The sequence below is a fragment of the Chionomys nivalis genome, chromosome 25 (genome assembly GCF_950005125.1).
Source record: "Chionomys nivalis chromosome 25, mChiNiv1.1, whole genome shotgun sequence".
Taxonomy (NCBI): domain Eukaryota; kingdom Metazoa; phylum Chordata; class Mammalia; order Rodentia; family Cricetidae; genus Chionomys; species Chionomys nivalis.
This window is the reverse complement of record NC_080110.1, coordinates 35,097,799-35,118,154: the sequence shown is the minus strand read 5'-3', so window position 1 is coordinate 35,118,154 and position 20,356 is coordinate 35,097,799.

The following is a 20,356-nucleotide window of genomic DNA, read 5'->3' as shown; positions in this document are numbered from 1 at the left end:
ATTTATTTGGGAGCTTAGTCTTGGGCTGCCAAAGTGTAAATAAATAAATAGTCCAAAAGCAACTACAGGACACCAGTAAGGATACATCTTCTTGTAGGGACAGGGGAGTGGGGATTCTCTGGCATGATCAGGCCTTGTGTGACCCGCAAGGCCACCTCTGGGAAGGCCACCCCATCCTGGAAGCTTCTAGGCTGACCCCACTAATGGTCCATCTCTTTCTGTCCTTAGATTTCAGGTTCTGCAGGGCAGAAAAATTATTAGCCCGGATACTGGATGCCACCGAGATGCAAGAGAAGCTGCGTCCTAAACCACCTTTTGTGGCATGGGGAGACCTGACACCCAAAGAGGACACCAAGAGCGCAGATTCGGCAGTAAGGGGACCAACTCTGCCCAGGATGGACCAGAGCAGCTTAAACACACATCAGCTGATTCAGTAGATGTGATCGTCCATATCCCAGCGCCAGGGCACTGACCTGCAGCTGTGCCTGTTGTCCCACTGCCTGATGTTGATGTGAAGTTAGAGAAGCAAATTACCTATGGAGTTCCACCTGCAGGCAGAAGCTCTGCTCCTCTATATAGGGAAACTGTTCATGACAATTTCGTTTAACTCTTTGTTAATTTTGGTATAACTTTTCATTGTTATATTGTTGTTTAATGTTTATTATTAATAAAAATTTTCTTCCTCATTTTAAGTCATGGGTTCAGGGACAGGATGTCTATTCCCCAATGTGATACAGTCTACTCGGGTCAACTTATAAGTGCAGCCCAGAGCCGAACAGGTCAGTCCTGGGAGGAGGACCCTCGCAGGCCATCCTGGCAAAAGGGAAAAATCAATCCGCGGGTGTGGCAGAAAATGGACAAGTAACTGCTGGAGCACAGACTCCAGTTGATCTTAACAGTCAGAACTCAGAGTCAGGTATAGGGGTTGATGCTGAAGATCAGAAAAGCAGAGCGACCAGCCACCAGAGGGTTCTTACCTCTACCACTGTTCATGCCAAGAGGGTGATCCTGTCCTCAGACTGACCTCAGACTGCTTCAGACTGCTTCAGACCGCACTGAGTTCCTGTCTCCTCCTGCCTTATATTCCTATTTCTGCCCAGCCATATCACTCCTGTCTCCACCAGTCCACCTCCCTAGTGCTGGGATTAAAGGCATGGGAACCCAAGTGCTGGGATTGCCTTCATGTCAGCTCTGTTTTTCTTTTAGACAGATAATCTCTTGTAGCCCAGGGTGGCCTTGAACTAATAGAGATCCCTCTGTGTCTGTCTCCAGAGTCCTGGGATTAAAGGAGTGTGCTACCATTCCTTGGCCTCTAGTGGCTTAGCACTGCAGTCTGATCTTCAAGGAAGCTTTGTTTGTTAAAACACAAATCAAATATCACTACAAAATCTAGTGGCAAGAAAAAGTATACAAGTGTGAATGGGCAGTCCTGTGCTCAGTGGTGCCCCTTGGTACCACTCAGACAGGAGAAGGGAAACTAAGAGCAATAGTATCTGTATAAACTGATCACATGACCTCTCTGCTATGGTTAAGGGAGAGTTTTTAGTGTAGGACAGAGAGAGAGAGAGAGAGAGAGAGAGAGAGAGAGAGAGAGACCCTAGGTCATTTCTGAAATCAAAATACACTTGAAGCAGTTGCAAGCAGGGAAGTGTGTTCAACTGTTAGACAGAAAGTTCAGCGGAGCTGAAGCAAGAGCATGGAAATCCACACAGAAAATGATTGTGAAGGGCACTGACCACACAGGGTCTCACTATGCAGTGCTGGCTGCCTTGGAGTTCACCTTCCCTCTCAGTCTCAGTTCCCTAAATGGGGGGATTACAGATGTGCACAACCACAGTCAGCAAAAGAACAGTTGATCCTTGGGAGAACAAAAGGTCTGAGTGCAAGAAAGGGTTAACGAGGAGAGGGTGCTCCCAAGCAACAGGCTCCAAAGAACAGGTAGAAATGAAAATCAAATGTCAAGTGGGTTGCTGAGATGTGCATGAGGTTTTCCTCCTCTCTCTCCTGACCTCTTAGGTAGGCTTTCCAGAGCTCCACTTAAAGCTGACACAGGTTCATCTCCCTACCCCCACCCCCCCCCAAGGTTACAGACGCTTAGTCAGCTGGTGGCAAAGCGACCCTGCCCTGGCTGGCCGTGTGCAGGTGCACTAAGACCACCACAGTTACAGCTTTTGAGAGTCAGCACCCAGTCGGTGATGGGCTATGCAGTGACTCAGCTGCCTTCAAGGGGTCCCTGCTCCTGTAACCCTTCACCCGTGCTCTTGGAACTGATCTTGGTAAACTCATTGGCTTATCGAGTTGGTCTATGGCGTGTCTTGGTTTGAGTGGGAAACATTCCCCCTGGGCTAATGTATTTGAACACCTGCAACCCAACTGTCAAGATGGATAGCACAGGGGGCCTTCTCGGGATGGTGGGATTGTTCTGTATAATACTGCAAAGAATATGTGTCAATAAGCATCTCATCCACAGAAAGGAGACAGGGAGAAAAAGATTTGGCCCGCCACAGGCTTTTGAAACCTCAGGGCTTACTCCCAGTGACACACTTAGTCCAACAAGACCACACGTCTTAATCCTTCCTCAAAGAGTTCCAACAACTAGGAGCTCTTATTCCTAAAACAATGTGGGGGAGTCCCCCGGGGGGGCTCACGGAGCAGCAAGCTCCGGTGGGTCCCTCAGAGTTTCCGTGAGCAGACCCATGGACACAGAAAGTAGCCATAAAAGCATTTATTAAAAGGGGAGAAAGGGAAGGAGGGAGGGAGGGAGGGAGGGGGAAAGAGAGAAAGAGAGAGAGAGAGAGAGAGAGAGAGAGAGAGAGAGCACGGCCACGCCGAAGAAAACAGAAGAAGGAGAGCCAAGATGGCGCGGGCAGGTCAGAGGTCAGATGGCGTGGGCAGGTCAGAGTGGGCGTGGCTTGTCCCTTAAAGGGAAAGGAAAGCACAACATTCCCAGGTCTTCCTTATAATAAAAAGCAGGAGACGAGACACCACAGCCCAAAGGAACTGGGGCGGCGAACTCTCAAGACTGCTTCCTGCTGATTGTGGGCGTCGTCTTTTGGGGGGGCGCGAGAGAAGGCTGGGTGCTGGTCGCATCCTGGCATGGCTGGTCTCTTTGCCTTTGACTGGTGTCTGTGGCATGAAAATTGTCTGGTGTCCCTAAGGTGTTGGCAGAACAAAAACAAAGTTAAATTAAGGAAAAAAAATTTTAGGACCAGGGAATTGAGGGGGTATCTGACCTGTTTAAGATGGATTTCTTAATTCGGCTCCCTTTTGTTGAGGTCACCTCGCAAAACCTCAACCTGGCGAAACCTCTCAGCTGTCAAACTGTCAGAGATCTTTGAGAAGAATAAGATTTTACTTGAGTTACTGATTAAAAAATGACAGAGAACTTACTTGATTGGCACCCAGAGCTACTCTTTTTTGGGGGGTCCTCCGTGGTCGCTGAAGGTTGTATTTGACCTTTGCTGTTTAGCGCAGGGCCTGTCAGGCTGCAGAAGACCCTGTGGGCTAAGAAATCTGTAGGAAGACAGGCCTACCTTGACCTGAGCAGCTAGGCTGTCGATTCCAGCGATTTCGTCCACGTCTGGAGGTCTTTACTTTAGACAAAAGGCAGGTTTGCCCAATGGTCAGCGCTCTGCAGTTGAAGCGAAATGCAGAAGGACGTTGTTCTGCGCGCGTCTGTCTTCTTTGGAGGGAGCAGAGAGCTGCTGCTAGGAGCCATCCTGTCTCTTTTTTGTTGTGAAAAGTTTTTTTTTTATAATTAAATATTTAAATATCACATTCCCTAGATCTCTGAGCAGTTGAGGGCAAAGAACTATTTGTAATATAAGGTTAGTGGTGGAACTGACAATGGTAGAGAACAGCTTAAGAGACTTAAAGGTACATACCAGTTTAAAATATGAGACTCATGTTTTGTAGTCTGAAATGAGATATAATAAACAATTATTATATATAGAAAGAGTGAACAGGAATTGGGCAATGTGGACGCCTCTAATGAGTCCTATTAAAGGCATTTGATCATTGCTGAAAACACATTTAACCGAGTTAACACGAGGAGTTTAGTGAGAACCGGGTGAAGAGGCAGGGTAAAACCAGGAGAGTGTGGTCACGTGGCCTGGCTCCCATCCAAGATGGCGACCACCATGAGGCTGGAACTGAAAAAAAAAAAAACTGCACCATGCCACGGCTGGAATTGAAAAAGCCGGGAAGCCGGTTGCTATCCAGAGCCAAAATCGTGAAAACCCGCAGGACGAACACCCAGGACCGCGTGGAAAAGCGTCCTTTGTCCACAGGTGGGGTGCTATGGCCTAGCTGGATCCTGGCGACCCAGAAACCAGGAAGGCTGGGGGCGCTGCTCCGAGCGACGCTTAACCGTAACCGTCGAGAGAAGAGAAAAAAGGAAAGAAAGGAAGTGGAAAGAAAAGATAAACACGCTGAGGACCCGGTCCCCAGTCGAATGCACTGCACGGGAAGTGTGGGGTGCTAACGCAGGCGGACCGGCCCCCGGGACCGATCCAAACACGGCTCTGACAAAGGAAAGCAACCGCAGCAGAACGGGAGACACTCACCAAAAGAAGCGCCGATTGAAGCAATTAGGGAAGCTGGCGAAGTGGAAAAGAACCCGGTTCGGGAGTCACGTGGCACCAATCTTATTCCTAAAACAATGTGGGGGAGTCCCCCGGGGGGCTCACGGAGCAGCAAGCTCCGGTGGGTCCCTCAGAGTTTCCGTGAGCAGACCCATGGACACAGAAAGTAGCCATAAAAGCATTTATTAAAAGGGGAGAAAGGGAAGGAGGGAGGGAGGGAGGGGGAAAGAGAGAGACAAGATGGCGCGGGCAGGTCAGAGGTCAGATGGCGTGGGCAGGTCAGAGTGGGCGTGGCTTGTCCCTTAAAGGGAAAGGAAAGCACAACAGGAGCTACGAGCATTGAACATCTCTGTGATACACTGTACACACGCCAAGGCAGAAGGAGAGCAGTTGGCAGCCCTGGCCAGTGCTAGAGAAAGCCTATGTGGAGGAGGCTCAGGCTGGAGGGGTCCAGAAAGTGACCTCGCTTTCCTCACAATGGTCCAGATGTAACCTGGCATCGGGGTTGCCAGGTAACCAGAGACTGGTAGAAACCTCACAGTTGAGGTTGACTCACTTGTCCTGAGACACTCAACGAGTGAGGATGTTTTCCTGCTTTAGGAAATCTCATGGCTTAGGCCGCAGAAAAGGCAAGGGTGGTACCCTTGGCCATCTTTGGGGACGTTTGGTGTGTCTTCTCACACACGTCTGGTCATCCTCGACCAGGAAAAGCCCGGTAAGACAGGCCAGCTTGGAGCAGGAGTCCTTTGTGGTCCCCCTAATCCACTGCAATCCCAGCCTGGCGGTGTGATCCTGTGAGAACACTGGGGAACATTCTTTACGCCCACTTTTCACCTCAGTGTGTGGTGATGGGTTGTTGCTGCCTCTCAGAGTTTCCACATTTAGAGCTCCTTCCTTTCTTGGTCCTTCCTCAGGGTCAAGAGGACCTGGACTGCCTATTTAAACCTCTGCGATTTGACTACCGACATCCAGACTTCATAGCGAAAGTCGTGTCCTACCTCCCGAAAGCTCTGAGAAAGGGGAAGTACGATTTTGTCAGTACTTTCCTTGCTGTCTATCCCCTTTTCGCCTCCACCCAGGAGGTGCTGGAATTAATAACGGACGTCATTCTGTGAGTGACTACACCTGAGTTCTGACCCCCTCACCTCCTGGTTTGGTTTTAGGAGGACACTGCTCTTCTCCAGGGCCGTGTGCTCTCCTCGGAAAAGTACAACTGTGTCCTGGTAGAGTTATTCTCCTGCCTGCCGCTTCTGACTAACATGGCATAGATTGAGGGCAAGGAGAGGAATCGAGTTTGTGATATTTACCCAAGTAGTGTCAAACACTACTCTTCCTTACGCCTTGAGCAAAGGCTTTTTTTTTTTTTCCCATTTGCAAAGAAGGCTCTAAGGGGTAAGGTTATATGTGAAAAATGGAGCCAGACAGGATCCCTGCAGGGGCCCAAAGAAACCCTGTAAACTCAAGAACCCTGAAAAGGGGCAGCTTGGGTTCCACCCGTTGAGTTCATGACCTTAAAGGTCTGTGACCAGAGGGTCATTCCCAGGCCCTCATCATGGAAGTCAGAAGAGTACAAAGAGCCCCCTTACTCCAACCCACTCCCTAGCTTCTATTCCTATACGGGATTTAAGAGCTCCCTCCAGATCTCTGGGTGGGTTGGGGCCATATGACGTTAGCAGTGACACCCTCATAAAATGCCACAGGTATGGACCTCCCCGTGCTGTCTCTCTGAAGGATTATTATAGAAACAGGTGAGTGGGCTTTGGGTGACAAGGGAGGTAAGGGCCCAGCTGCAGAGCGGGAGGTCTGGGGTGGCTCGGCTTGGGGACTAAGCCGTTAGCGGTCACCTTCCTCTCGGGATCCCCATAAAAAATGGTACCAGAGACTTCACGTGCAGGTGGAGAAACCGAGATCTCCAGTGATAGCCTTGGTTCTGAGGAGCAGAAGGAAGGACGGAGCTCAAGGGCCCAAGGGGAATCCATCCCCACCACGGCGCAGTCCAGTTAGCCCTTTCTGTCCTCCCAGGCACAGCAAGTGTCTGGGGCCCTCTCCACAGAGTCCTCACTCCTAGAACCAGAAGCACGTGGGCTGAGGAGCCTTTTCCTCATCTGAGGGACTGCTCCTGTGCTGGTGAAGGGAGGCCAGCCGGGCTTCTGACTCTACTTCCTGCTAACCCGCTCTTTCCTGCAGAGACATTCTGCTCCTTCTGATGCACTGGATACAAAAACTGCCACAGGATTTTCGGAGGGCTCCAGATCGGGTGACCCTGAAGACCCTTGTGGACTTCCTGTGTCGGAAATTGCCTCTTAAGTTCTACCAAGTGGAGATCCTGAAGCTCATGTCACAGATGGAGGCCCAGGAGTCCACGGGAATGCTTGAGGAAGATGAGGAGCCCAGAAGTAGGTACCTGGGAAGGTTGGAGGAAGTTTCAGTGTTGGGTTCCACCAGGGAACCTTGACCTGGAAGCAGAGTTGAACACTGTTGTGGAATATGAGTTTAAGATGTGTTACATTCGTTTATGCTGTAGAATTTATGTTTAATGATGCCAAGATGTGGTTTTTATCTTTTATGTTGCATCTGTTTAACTCTATAAAGCCTTGTTACCTTGCCTGCCTGAAACATCTGATTGATCTAATAAGAAGCTCAATGGTCAGCCGAGAGAAATTGGTGGAGCTGGCGGGAAGAGATAAGAGATAAGAGATGAAAACTAGGGAGGAGAGCAAGGAGCAAGAAAATGAAAAGGAGAAGGAGAGATGGAGGCCAGGAGCCAACCACACAGCCACACAGCCACATAGCCACACAGTCACACAACCACACAGCTACACAGTCACACAGCTACACAGCCACACAGTCACACAGTTACACAGCCACACAGTCACACAGCCACACAGTCACACAGTCACACAGCCACACAGTCTCACAGCCACACAGTCACACAACCACACTGCAACACAGTCACACAAACACACAGCAACACAGCCACTCAGCCACAAGGTCACACAGCCACACAACCACATAGCCGCACAGTCAAACAGCTGCACAATCACACAGTCACTAAGCCACACAGCTACACAGCCTTACAGCCATATATTCTCACAGCCACACAGCCACACAGCCACAGTCACACAGCCACACAGCCACAAGGTAACACAGTCATACAGCCACACAGTCACACAATCACACAACTGCACAACTGCACAGCCGCACAGCCACACAGTCGCACAACCACACAGCCACACAACGACACAGTCATACAAGCACACAGCCACCTTCACACAGCCACACAGTCACACAGCCAGATAGCCACACAGCCATGCAACCACACAGCCGCACAGTCACACAGCTACATAGCCATACAGTCACTCAGCCACAAGGTCACACAGTCATACAGCCACACAGTCACACAACCACACAACCGCACAGCTGCACAGCCACACAGTCACACAGCCACACAGCCAAACAACCACACAGTCATGCAACCCCACAGTCACACAATCAAACAGCCACACAACCACACAGTCACACAGCCACATAGCCACACAACCACACAGCCACACAGTTACACTACCACACAGCCACACAGTCACACAGCCACACGGTCACACAGTCACACAGCCACACAGTCTCACAACCACACAGCCATGCAACCATACAGTCTCACAACCATACAGCCACGCAACCACACAGCTGCACAGTCACACAGCTACATTGCCACACAGCCATACAGTCTCACAGCCACACAGTTGCACAGCCACACAGCCACACAACCACACAGTCACACAACCCCACAGTCACACAACCACACAGCCACAAAGTCACACAACCACACAGCCACACAATCACACAGCCACATAGCCACACAGTCAAACAGCCACACAGCCACACAATCACATAGTCACACAGCCACACAGCTACACAGTCACTCAGCAATAGAGCCATCCACGAAGTAATAAAAAAAGAAGAGAATACTGAGTGAATAAAGGTAAAATGCCCAGAGGGAAAACGTTTAGACAGGATAATTTAAGTTAGGAAAGCCGAATGGACACAAGCCACACTAGGCGTCCATTCATGAGAAGGACTACATCTCCGTGTATTTATTTGGGAGCTTAGTCTTGGGCTGCCAAAGTGTAAATAAATAAATAGTCCAAAAGCAACTACAGGACACCAGTAAGGATACATCTTCTTGTAGGGACAGGGGAGTGGGGATTCTCTGGCATGATCAGGCCTTGTGTGACCCGCAAGGCCACCTCTGGGAAGGCCACCCCATCCTGGAAGCTTCTAGGCTGACCCCACTAATGGTCCATCTCTTTCTGTCCTTAGATTTCAGGTTCTGCAGGGCAGAAAAATTATTAGCCCGGATACTGGATGCCACCGAGATGCAAGAGAAGCTGCGTCCTAAACCACCTTTTGTGGCATGGGGAGACCTGACACCCAAAGAGGACACCAAGAGCGCAGATTCGGCAGTAAGGGGACCAACTCTGCCCAGGATGGACCAGAGCAGCTTAAACACACATCAGCTGATTCAGTAGATGTGATCGTCCATATCCCAGCGCCAGGGCACTGACCTGCAGCTGTGCCTGTTGTCCCACTGCCTGATGTTGATGTGAAGTTAGAGAAGCAAATTACCTATGGAGTTCCACCTGCAGGCAGAAGCTCTGCTCCTCTATATAGGGAAACTGTTCATGACAATTTCGTTTAACTCTTTGTTAATTTTGGTATAACTTTTCATTGTTATATTGTTGTTTAATGTTTATTATTAATAAAAATTTTCTTCCTCATTTTAAGTCATGGGTTCAGGGACAGGATGTCTATTCCCCAATGTGATACAGTCTACTCGGGTCAACTTATAAGTGCAGCCCAGAGCCGAACAGGTCAGTCCTGGGAGGAGGACCCTCGCAGGCCATCCTGGCAAAAGGGAAAAATCAATCCGCGGGTGTGGCAGAAAATGGACAAGTAACTGCTGGAGCACAGACTCCAGTTGATCTTAACAGTCAGAACTCAGAGTCAGGTATAGGGGTTGATGCTGAAGATCAGAAAAGCAGAGCGACCAGCCACCAGAGGGTTCTTACCTCTACCACTGTTCATGCCAAGAGGGTGATCCTGTCCTCAGACTGACCTCAGACTGCTTCAGACTGCTTCAGACCGCACTGAGTTCCTGTCTCCTCCTGCCTTATATTCCTATTTCTGCCCAGCCATATCACTCCTGTCTCCACCAGTCCACCTCCCTAGTGCTGGGATTAAAGGCATGGGAACCCAAGTGCTGGGATTGCCTTCATGTCAGCTCTGTTTTTCTTTTAGACAGATAATCTCTTGTAGCCCAGGGTGGCCTTGAACTAATAGAGATCCCTCTGTGTCTGTCTCCAGAGTCCTGGGATTAAAGGAGTGTGCTACCATTCCTTGGCCTCTAGTGGCTTAGCACTGCAGTCTGATCTTCAAGGAAGCTTTGTTTGTTAAAACACAAATCAAATATCACTACAAAATCTAGTGGCAAGAAAAAGTATACAAGTGTGAATGGGCAGTCCTGTGCTCAGTGGTGCCCCTTGGTACCACTCAGACAGGAGAAGGGAAACTAAGAGCAATAGTATCTGTATAAACTGATCACATGACCTCTCTGCTATGGTTAAGGGAGAGTTTTTAGTGTAGGACAGAGAGAGAGAGAGAGAGAGAGAGAGAGAGAGAGAGAGAGAGAGAGAGAGAGACCCTAGGTCATTTCTGAAATCAAAATACACTTGAAGCAGTTGCAAGCAGGGAAGTGTGTTCAACTGTTAGACAGAAAGTTCAGCGGAGCTGAAGCAAGAGCATGGAAATCCACACAGAAAATGATTGTGAAGGGCACTGACCACACAGGGTCTCACTACGCAGTGCTGGCTGCCTTGGAGTTCACCTTCCCTCTCAGTCTCAGTTCCCTAAATGGGGGGATTACAGATGTGTACCACCACAGTCAGCAAAAGAACAGTTGATCCTTGGGAGAACAAAAGGTCTGAGTGCAAGAAAGGGTTAACGAGGAGAGGGTGCTCCCAAGCAACAGGCTCCAAAGAACAGGTAGAAATGAAAATCAAATGTCAAGTGGGTTGCTGAGATGTGCATGAGGTTTTCCTCCTCTCTCTCCTGACCTCTTAGGTAGGCTTTCCAGAGCTCCACTTAAAGCTGACACAGGTTCATTCCCCCCCACACCCCCCAAGGTTACAGATGCTTAGTCAGCTGGTGGAAAAGCGACCCTGCCCTGGCTGGCCGTGTGCAGGTGCACTAAGACCACCACAGTTGCAGCTTTTGAGAGTCAGCACCCAGTCGGTGATGGGCTATGCAGTGACTCAGCTGCCTTCAAGGGGTCCCTGCTCCTGTAACCCTTCACCCGTGCTCTTGGAACTGATCTTGGTAAACTCATTGGCTTATCGAGTTGGTCTATGGCGTGTCTTGGTTTGAATGGGAAACATTCCCCCTGGGATAATGTATTTGAACACCTGCAACCCAACTGGCAAGATGGATAGCACAGGGGGCCTTCTCAGGATGGTGGGATTATTCTGTATAATACTGCAAAGAATATGTGTCAATAAGCATCTCATCCACAGAAAGGAGACAGGGAGAAAAAGATTTGGCCCGCCACAGGCTTTTGAAACCTCAGGGCTTACTCCCAGTGACACACTTAGTCCAACAAGACCACACGTCTTAATCCTTCCTCAAAGAGTTCCAACAACTAGGAGCTCTTATTCCTAAAACAATGTGGGGGAGTCCCCCGGGGGGCTCACGGAGCAGCAAGCTCCGGTGGGTCCCTCAGAGTTTCCGTGAGCAGACCCATGGACACAGAAAGTAGCCATAAAAGCATTTATTAAAAGGGGAGAAAGGGAAGGAGGGAGGGAGGGAGGGAGGGGGAAAGAGAGAGAGAGAGAGAGAGAGAGAGAGAGCCAGAGAGAGCGCGGCCACGCTGAAGAAAACAGAAGAAGGAGAGCCAAGATGGCGCGGGCAGGTCAGAGGTCAGATGGCGTGGGCAGGTCAGAGTGGGCGTGGCTTGTCCCTTAAAGGGAAAGGAAAGCACAACATTCCCAGGTCTTCCTTATAATAAAAAGCAGGAGACGAGACACCACAGCCCAAAGGAACTGGGGCGGCGAACTCTCAAGACTGCTTCCTGCTGATTGTGGGCGTCGTCTTTTGGGGGGGCGCGAGAGAAGGCTGGGTGCTGGTCGCATCCTGGCATGGCTGGTCTCTTTGCCTTTGACTGGTGTCTGTGGCATGAAAATTGTCTGGTGTCCCTAAGGTGTTGGCAGAACAAAAACAAAGTTAAATTAAGGAAAAAAAATTTTAGGACCAGGGAATTGAGGGGGTATCTGACCTGTTTAAGATGGATTTCTTAATTCGGCTCCCTTTTGTTGAGGTCACCTCGCAAAACCTCAACCTGGCGAAACCTCTCAGCTGTCAAACTGTCAGAGATCTTTGAGAAGAATAAGATTTTACTTGAGTTACTGATTAAAAAATGACAGAGAACTTACTTGATTGGCACCCAGAGCTACTCTTTTTTGGGGGGTCCTCCGTGGTCGCTGAAGGTTGTATTTGACCTTTGCTGTTTAGCGCAGGGCCTGTCAGGCTGCAGAAGACCCTGTGGGCTAAGAAATCTGTAGGAAGACAGGCCTACCTTGACCTGAGCAGCTAGGCTGTCGATTCCAGCGATTTTGTCCACGTCTGGAGGTCTTTACTTTAGACGAAAGGCAGGTTTGCCCAATGGTCAGCGCTCTGCAGTTGAAGCGAAATGCAGAAGGACGTTGTTCTGCGCGCGTCTGTCTTCTTTGGAGGGAGCAGAGAGCTGCTGCTAGGAGCCATCCTGTCTCTTTTTTGTTGTGAAAAGTTTTTTTTTTATAATTAAATATTTAAATATCACATTCCCTAGATCTCTGAGCAGTTGAGGGCAAAGAACTATTTGTAATATAAGGTTAGTGGTGGAACTGACAATGGTAGAGAACAGCTTAAGAGACTTAAAGGTACATACCAGTTTAAAATATGAGACTCATGTTTTGTAGTCTGAAATGAGATATAATAAACAATTATTATATATAGAAAGAGTGAACAGGAATTGGGCAATGTGGACGCCTCTAATGAGTCCTATTAAAGGCATTTGATCATTGCTGAAAACACATTTAACCGAGTTAACACGAGGAGTTTAGTGAGAACCGGGTGAAGAGGCAGGGTAAAACCAGGAGAGTGTGGTCACGTGGCCTGGCTCCCATCCAAGATGGCGACCACCATGAGGCTGGAACTGAAAAAAAAAAAAACTGCACCATGCCACGGCTGGAATTGAAAAAGCCGGGAAGCCGGTTGCTATCCAGAGCCAAAATCGTGAAAACCCGCAGGACGAACACCCAGGACCGCGTGGAAAAGCGTCCTTTGTCCACAGGTGGGGTGCTATGGCCTAGCTGGATCCTGGCGACCCAGAAACCAGGAAGGCTGGGGGCGCTGCTCCGAGCGACGCTTAACCGTAACCGTCGAGAGAAGAGAAAAAAGGAAAGAAAGGAAGTGGAAAGAAAAGATAAACACGCTGAGGACCCGGTCCCCAGTCGAATGCACTGCACGGGAAGTGTGCGGTGCTAACGCAGGCGGACCGGCCCCCGGGACCGATCCAAACACGGCTCTGACAAAGGAAAGCAACCGCAGCAGAACGGGAGACACTCACCAAAAGAAGCGCCGATTGAAGCAATTAGGGAAGCTGGCGAAGTGGAAAAGAACCCGGTTCGGGAGTCACGTGGCACCAATCTTATTCCTAAAACAATGTGGGGGAGTCCCCCGGGGGGCTCACGGAGCAGCAAGCTCCGGTGGGTCCCTCAGAGTTTCCGTGAGCAGACCCATGGACACAGAAAGTAGCCATAAAAGCATTTATTAAAAGGGGAGAAAGGGAAGGAGGGAGGGAGGGAGGGGGAAAGAGAGAGACAAGATGGCGCGGGCAGGTCAGAGGTCAGATGGCGTGGGCAGGTCAGAGTGGGCGTGGCTTGTCCCTTAAAGGGAAAGGAAAGCACAACAGGAGCTACGAGCATTGAACATCTCTGTGATACACTGTACACACGCCAAGGCAGAAGGAGAGCAGTTGGCAGCCCTGGCCAGTGCTAGAGAAAGCCTATGTGGAGGAGGCTCAGGCTGGAGGGGTCCAGAAAGTGACCTCGCTTTCCTCACAATGGTCCAGATGTAACCTGGCATCGGGGTTGCCAGGTAACCAGAGACTGGTAGAAACCTCACAGTTGAGGTTGACTCACTTGTCCTGAGACACTCAACGAGTGAGGATGTTTTCCTGCTTTAGGAAATCTCATGGCTTAGGCCGCAGAAAAGGCAAGGGTGGTACCCTTGGCCATCTTTGGGGACGTTTGGTGTGTCTTCTCACACACGTCTGGTCATCCTCGACCAGGAAAAGCCCGGTAAGACAGGCCAGCTTGGAGCAGGAGTCCTTTGTGGTCCCCCTAATCCACTGCAATCCCAGCCTGGCGGTGTGATCCTGTGAGAACACTGGGGAACATTCTTTACGCCCACTTTTCACCTCAGTGTGTGGTGATGGGTTGTTGCTGCCTCTCAGAGTTTCCACATTTAGAGCTCCTTCCTTTCTTGGTCCTTCCTCAGGGTCAAGAGGACCTGGACTGCCTATTTAAACCTCTGCGATTTGACTACCGACATCCAGACTTCATAGCGAAAGTCGTGTCCTACCTCCCGAAAGCTCTGAGAAAGGGGAAGTACGATTTTGTCAGTACTTTCCTTGCTGTCTATCCCCTTTTCGCCTCCACCCAGGAGGTGCTGGAATTAATAACGGACGTCATTCTGTGAGTGACTACACCTGAGTTCTGACCCCCTCACCTCCTGGTTTGGTTTTAGGAGGACACTGCTCTTCTCCAGGGCCGTGTGCTCTCCTCGGAAAAGTACAACTGTGTCCTGGTAGAGTTATTCTCCTGCCTGCCGCTTCTGACTAACATGGCATAGATTGAGGGCAAGGAGAGGAATCGAGTTTGTGATATTTACCCAAGTAGTGTCAAACACTACTCTTCCTTACGCCTTGAGCAAAGGCTTTTTTTTTTTTTTCCCATTTGCAAAGAAGGCTCTAAGGGGTAAGGTTATATGTGAAAAATGGAGCCAGACAGGATCCCTGCAGGGGCCCAAAGAAACCCTGTAAACTCAAGAACCCTGAAAAGGGGCAGCTTGGGTTCCACCCGTTGAGTTCATGACCTTAAAGGTCTGTGACCAGAGGGTCATTCCCAGGCCCTCATCATGGAAGTCAGAAGAGTACAAAGAGCCCCCTTACTCCAACCCACTCCCTAGCTTCTATTCCTATACGGGATTTAAGAGCTCCCTCCAGATCTCTGGGTGGGTTGGGGCCATATGACGTTAGCAGTGACACCCTCATAAAATGCCACAGGTATGGACCTCCCCGTGCTGTCTCTCTGAAGGATTATTATAGAAACAGGTGAGTGGGCTTTGGGTGACAAGGGAGGTAAGGGCCCAGCTGCAGAGCGGGAGGTCTGGGGTGGCTCGGCTTGGGGACTAAGCCGTTAGCGGTCACCTTCCTCTCGGGATCCCCATAAAAAATGGTACCAGAGACTTCACGTGCAGGTGGAGAAACCGAGATCTCCAGTGATAGCCTTGGTTCTGAGGAGCAGAAGGAAGGACGGAGCTCAAGGGCCCAAGGGGAATCCATCCCCACCACGGCGCAGTCCAGTTAGCCCTTTCTGTCCTCCCAGGCACAGCAAGTGTCTGGGGCCCTCTCCACAGAGTCCTCACTCCTAGAACCAGAAGCACGTGGGCTGAGGAGCCTTTTCCTCATCTGAGGGACTGCTCCTGTGCTGGTGAAGGGAGGCCAGCCGGGCTTCTGACTCTACTTCCTGCTAACCCGCTCTTTCCTGCAGAGACATTCTGCTCCTTCTGATGCACTGGATACAAAAACTGCCACAGGATTTTCGGAGGGCTCCAGATCGGGTGACCCTGAAGACCCTTGTGGACTTCCTGTGTCGGAAATTGCCTCTTAAGTTCTACCAAGTGGAGATCCTGAAGCTCATGTCACAGATGGAGGCCCAGGAGTCCACGGGAATGCTTGAGGAAGATGAGGAGCCCAGAAGTAGGTACCTGGGAAGGTTGGAGGAAGTTTCAGTGTTGGGTTCCACCAGGGAACCTTGACCTGGAAGCAGAGTTGAACACTGTTGTGGAATATGAGTTTAAGATGTGTTACATTCGTTTATGCTGTAGAATTTATGTTTAATGATGCCAAGATGTGGTTTTTATCTTTTATGTTGCATCTGTTTAACTCTATAAAGCCTTGTTACCTTGCCTGCCTGAAACATCTGATTGATCTAATAAGAAGCTCAATGGTCAGCCGAGAGAAATTGGTGGAGCTGGCGGGAAGAGATAAGAGATAAGAGATGAAAACTAGGGAGGAGAGCAAGGAGCAAGAAAATGAAAAGGAGAAGGAGAGATGGAGGCCAGGAGCCAACCACACAGCCACACAGCCACATAGCCACACAGTCACACAACCACACAGCTACACAGTCACACAGCTACACAGCCACACAGTCACACAGTTACACAGCCACACAGTCACACAGCCACACAGTCACACAGTCACACAGCCACACAGTCTCACAGCCACACAGTCACACAACCACACTGCAACACAGTCACACAAACACACAGCAACACAGCCACTCAGCCACAAGGTCACACAGCCACACAACCACATAGCCGCACAGTCAAACAGCTGCACAATCACACAGTCACTAAGCCACACAGCTACACAGCCTTACAGCCATATATTCTCACAGCCACACAGCCACACAGCCACAGTCACACAGCCACACAGCCACAAGGTAACACAGTCATACAGCCACACAGTCACACAATCACACAACTGCACAACTGCACAGCCGCACAGCCACACAGTCGCACAACCACACAGCCACACAACGACACAGTCATACAAGCACACAGCCACCTTCACACAGCCACACAGTCACACAGCCAGATAGCCACACAGCCATGCAACCACACAGCCGCACAGTCACACAGCTACATAGCCATACAGTCACTCAGCCACAAGGTCACACAGTCATACAGCCACACAGCCACACAACCACACAACCGCACAGCTGCACAGCCACACAGTCACACAGCCACACAGCCAAACAACCACACAGTCATGCAACCCCACAGTCACACAATCAAACAGCCACACAACCACACAGTCACACAGCCACATAGCCACACAACCACACAGCCACACAGTTACACTACCACACAGCCACACAGTCACACAGCCACACGGTCACACAGTCACACAGCCACACAGTCTCACAACCACACAGCCATGCAACCATACAGTCTCACAACCATACAGCCACGCAACCACACAGCTGCACAGTCACACAGCTACATTGCCACACAGCCATACAGTCTCACAGCCACACAGTTGCACAGCCACACAGCCACACAACCACACAGTCACACAACCCCACAGTCACACAACCACACAGCCACAAAGTCACACAACCACACAGCCACACAGTCACACAGCCACATAGCCACACAGTCAAACAGCCACACAGCCACACAATCACATAGTCACACAGCCACACAGCTACACAGTCACTCAGCAATAGAGCCATCCACGAAGTAATAAAAAAAGAAGAGAATACTGAGTGAATAAAGGTAAAATGCCCAGAGGGAAAACGTTTAGACAGGATAATTTAAGTTAGGAAAGCCGAATGGACACAAGCCACACTAGGCGTCCATTCATGAGAAGGACTACATCTCCGTGTATTTATTTGGGAGCTTAGTCTTGGGCTGCCAAAGTGTAAATAAATAAATAGTCCAAAAGCAACTACAGGACACCAGTAAGGATACATCTTCTTGTAGGGACAGGGGAGTGGGGATTCTCTGGCATGATCAGGCCTTGTGTGACCCGCAAGGCCACCTCTGGGAAGGCCACCCCATCCTGGAAGCTTCTAGGCTGACCCCACTAATGGTCCATCTCTTTCTGTCCTTAGATTTCAGGTTCTGCAGGGCAGAAAAATTATTAGCCCGGATACTGGATGCCACCGAGATGCAAGAGAAGCTGCGTCCTAAACCACCTTTTGTGGCATGGGGAGACCTGACACCCAAAGAGGACACCAAGAGCGCAGATTCGGCAGTAAGGGGACCAACTCTGCCCAGGATGGACCAGAGCAGCTTAAACACACATCAGCTGATTCAGTAGATGTGATCGTCCATATCCCAGCGCCAGGGCACTGACCTGCAGCTGTGCCTGTTGTCCCACTGCCTGATGTTGATGTGAAGTTAGAGAAGCAAATTACCTATGGAGTTCCACCTGCAGGCAGAAGCTCTGCTCCTCTATATAGGGAAACTGTTCATGACAATTTCGTTTAACTCTTTGTTAATTTTGGTATAACTTTTCATTGTTATATTGTTGTTTAATGTTTATTATTAATAAAAATTTTCTTCCTCATTTTAAGTCATGGGTTCAGGGACAGGATGTCTATTCCCCAATGTGATACAGTCTACTCGGGTCAACTTATAAGTGCAGCCCAGAGCCGAACAGGTCAGTCCTGGGAGGAGGACCCTCGCAGGCCATCCTGGCAAAAGGGAAAAATCAATCCGCGGGTGTGGCAGAAAATGGACAAGTAACTGCTGGAGCACAGACTCCAGTTGATCTTAACAGTCAGAACTCAGAGTCAGGTATAGGGGTTGATGCTGAAGATCAGAAAAGCAGAGCGACCAGCCACCAGAGGGTTCTTACCTCTACCACTGTTCATGCCAAGAGGGTGATCCTGTCCTCAGACTGACCTCAGACTGCTTCAGACTGCTTCAGACCGCACTGAGTTCCTGTCTCCTCCTGCCTTATATTCCTATTTCTGCCCAGCCATATCACTCCTGTCTCCACCAGTCCACCTCCCTAGTGCTGGGATTAAAGGCATGGGAACCCAAGTGCTGGGATTGCCTTCATGTCAGCTCTGTTTTTCTTTTAGACAGATAATCTCTTGTAGCCCAGGGTGGCCTTGAACTAATAGAGATCCCTCTGTGTCTGTCTCCAGAGTCCTGGGATTAAAGGAGTGTGCTACCATTCCTTGGCCTCTAGTGGCTTAGCACTGCAGTCTGATCTTCAAGGAAGCTTTGTTTGTTAAAACACAAATCAAATATCACTACAAAATCTAGTGGCAAGAAAAAGTATACAAGTGTGAATGGGCAGTCCTGTGCTCAGTGGTGCCCCTTGGTACCACTCAGACAGGAGAAGGGAAACTAAGAGCAATAGTATCTGTATAAACTGATCACATGACCTCTCTGCTATGGTTAAGGGAGAGTTTTTAGTGTAGGACAGAGAGAGAGAGAGAGAGAGAGAGAGAGAGAGAGAGAGAGAGAGACCCTAGGTCATTTCTGAAATCAAAATACACTTGAAGCAGTTGCAAGCAGGGAAGTGTGTTCAACTGTTAGACAGAAAGTTCAGCGGAGCTGAAGCAAGAGCATGGAAATCCACACAGAAAATGATTGTGAAGGGCACTGACCACACAGGGTCTCACTATGCAGTGCTGGCTGCCTTGGAGTTCACCTTCCCTCTCAGTCTCAGTTCCCTAAATGGGGGGATTACAGATGTGCACAACCACAGTCAGCAAAAGAACAGTTGATCCTTGGGAGAACAAAAGGTCTGAGTGCAAGAAAGGGTTAACGAGGAGAGGGTGCTCCCAAGCAACAGGCTCCAAAGAACAGGTAGAAATGAAAATCAAATGTCAAGTGGGTTGCTGAGATGTGCATGAGGTTTTCCTCCTCTCTCTCCTGACCTCTTAGGTAGGCTTTCCAGAGCTCCACTTAAAGCTGACACAGGTTCATCTCCCTACCCCCACCCCCCCCCAAGGTTACAGACGCTTAGTCAGCTGGTGGCAAAGCGACCCTGCCCTGGCTGGCCGTGTGCAGGTGCACTAAGACCACCACAGTTACAGCTTTTGAGAGTCAGCACCCAGTCGGTGATGGGCTATGCAGTGACTCAGCTGCCTTCAAGGGGTCCCTGCTCCTGTAACCCTTCACCCGTGCTCTTGGAACTGATCTTGGTAAACTCATTGGCTTATCGAGTTGGTCTATGGCGTGTCTTGGTTTGAGTGGGAAACATTCCCCCTGGGCTAATGTATTTGAACACCTGCAACCCAACTGTCAAGATGGATAGCACAGGGGGCCTTCTCGGGATGGTGGGATTGTTCTGTATAATACTGCAAAGAATATGTGTCAATAAGCATCTCATCCACAGAAAGGAGACAGGGAGAAAAAGATTTGGCCCGCCACAGGCTTTTGAAACCTCAGGGCTTACTCCCAGTGACACACTTAGTCCAACAAGACCACACGTCTTAATCCTTCCTCAAAGAGTTCCAACAACTAGGAGCTCTTATTCCTAAAACAATGTGGGGGAGTCCCCCGGGGGGGCTCACGGAGCAGCAAGCTCCGGTGGGTCCCTCAGAGTTTCCGTGAGCAGACCCATGGACACAGAAAGTAGCCATAAAAGCATTTATTAAAAGGGGAGAAAGGGAAGGAGGGAGGGAGGGAGGGAGGGGGAAAGAGAGAAAGAGAGAGAGAGAGAGAGAGAGAGAGAGAGAGAGAGAGAGAGAGAGAGAGCACGGCCACGCCGAAGAAAACAGAAGAAGGAGAGCCAAGATGGCGCGGGCAGGTCAGAGGTCAGATGGCGTGGGCAGGTCAGAGTGGGCGTGGCTTGTCCCTTAAAGGGAAAGGAAAGCACAACATTCCCAGGTCTTCCTTATAATAAAAAGCAGGAGACGAGACACCACAGC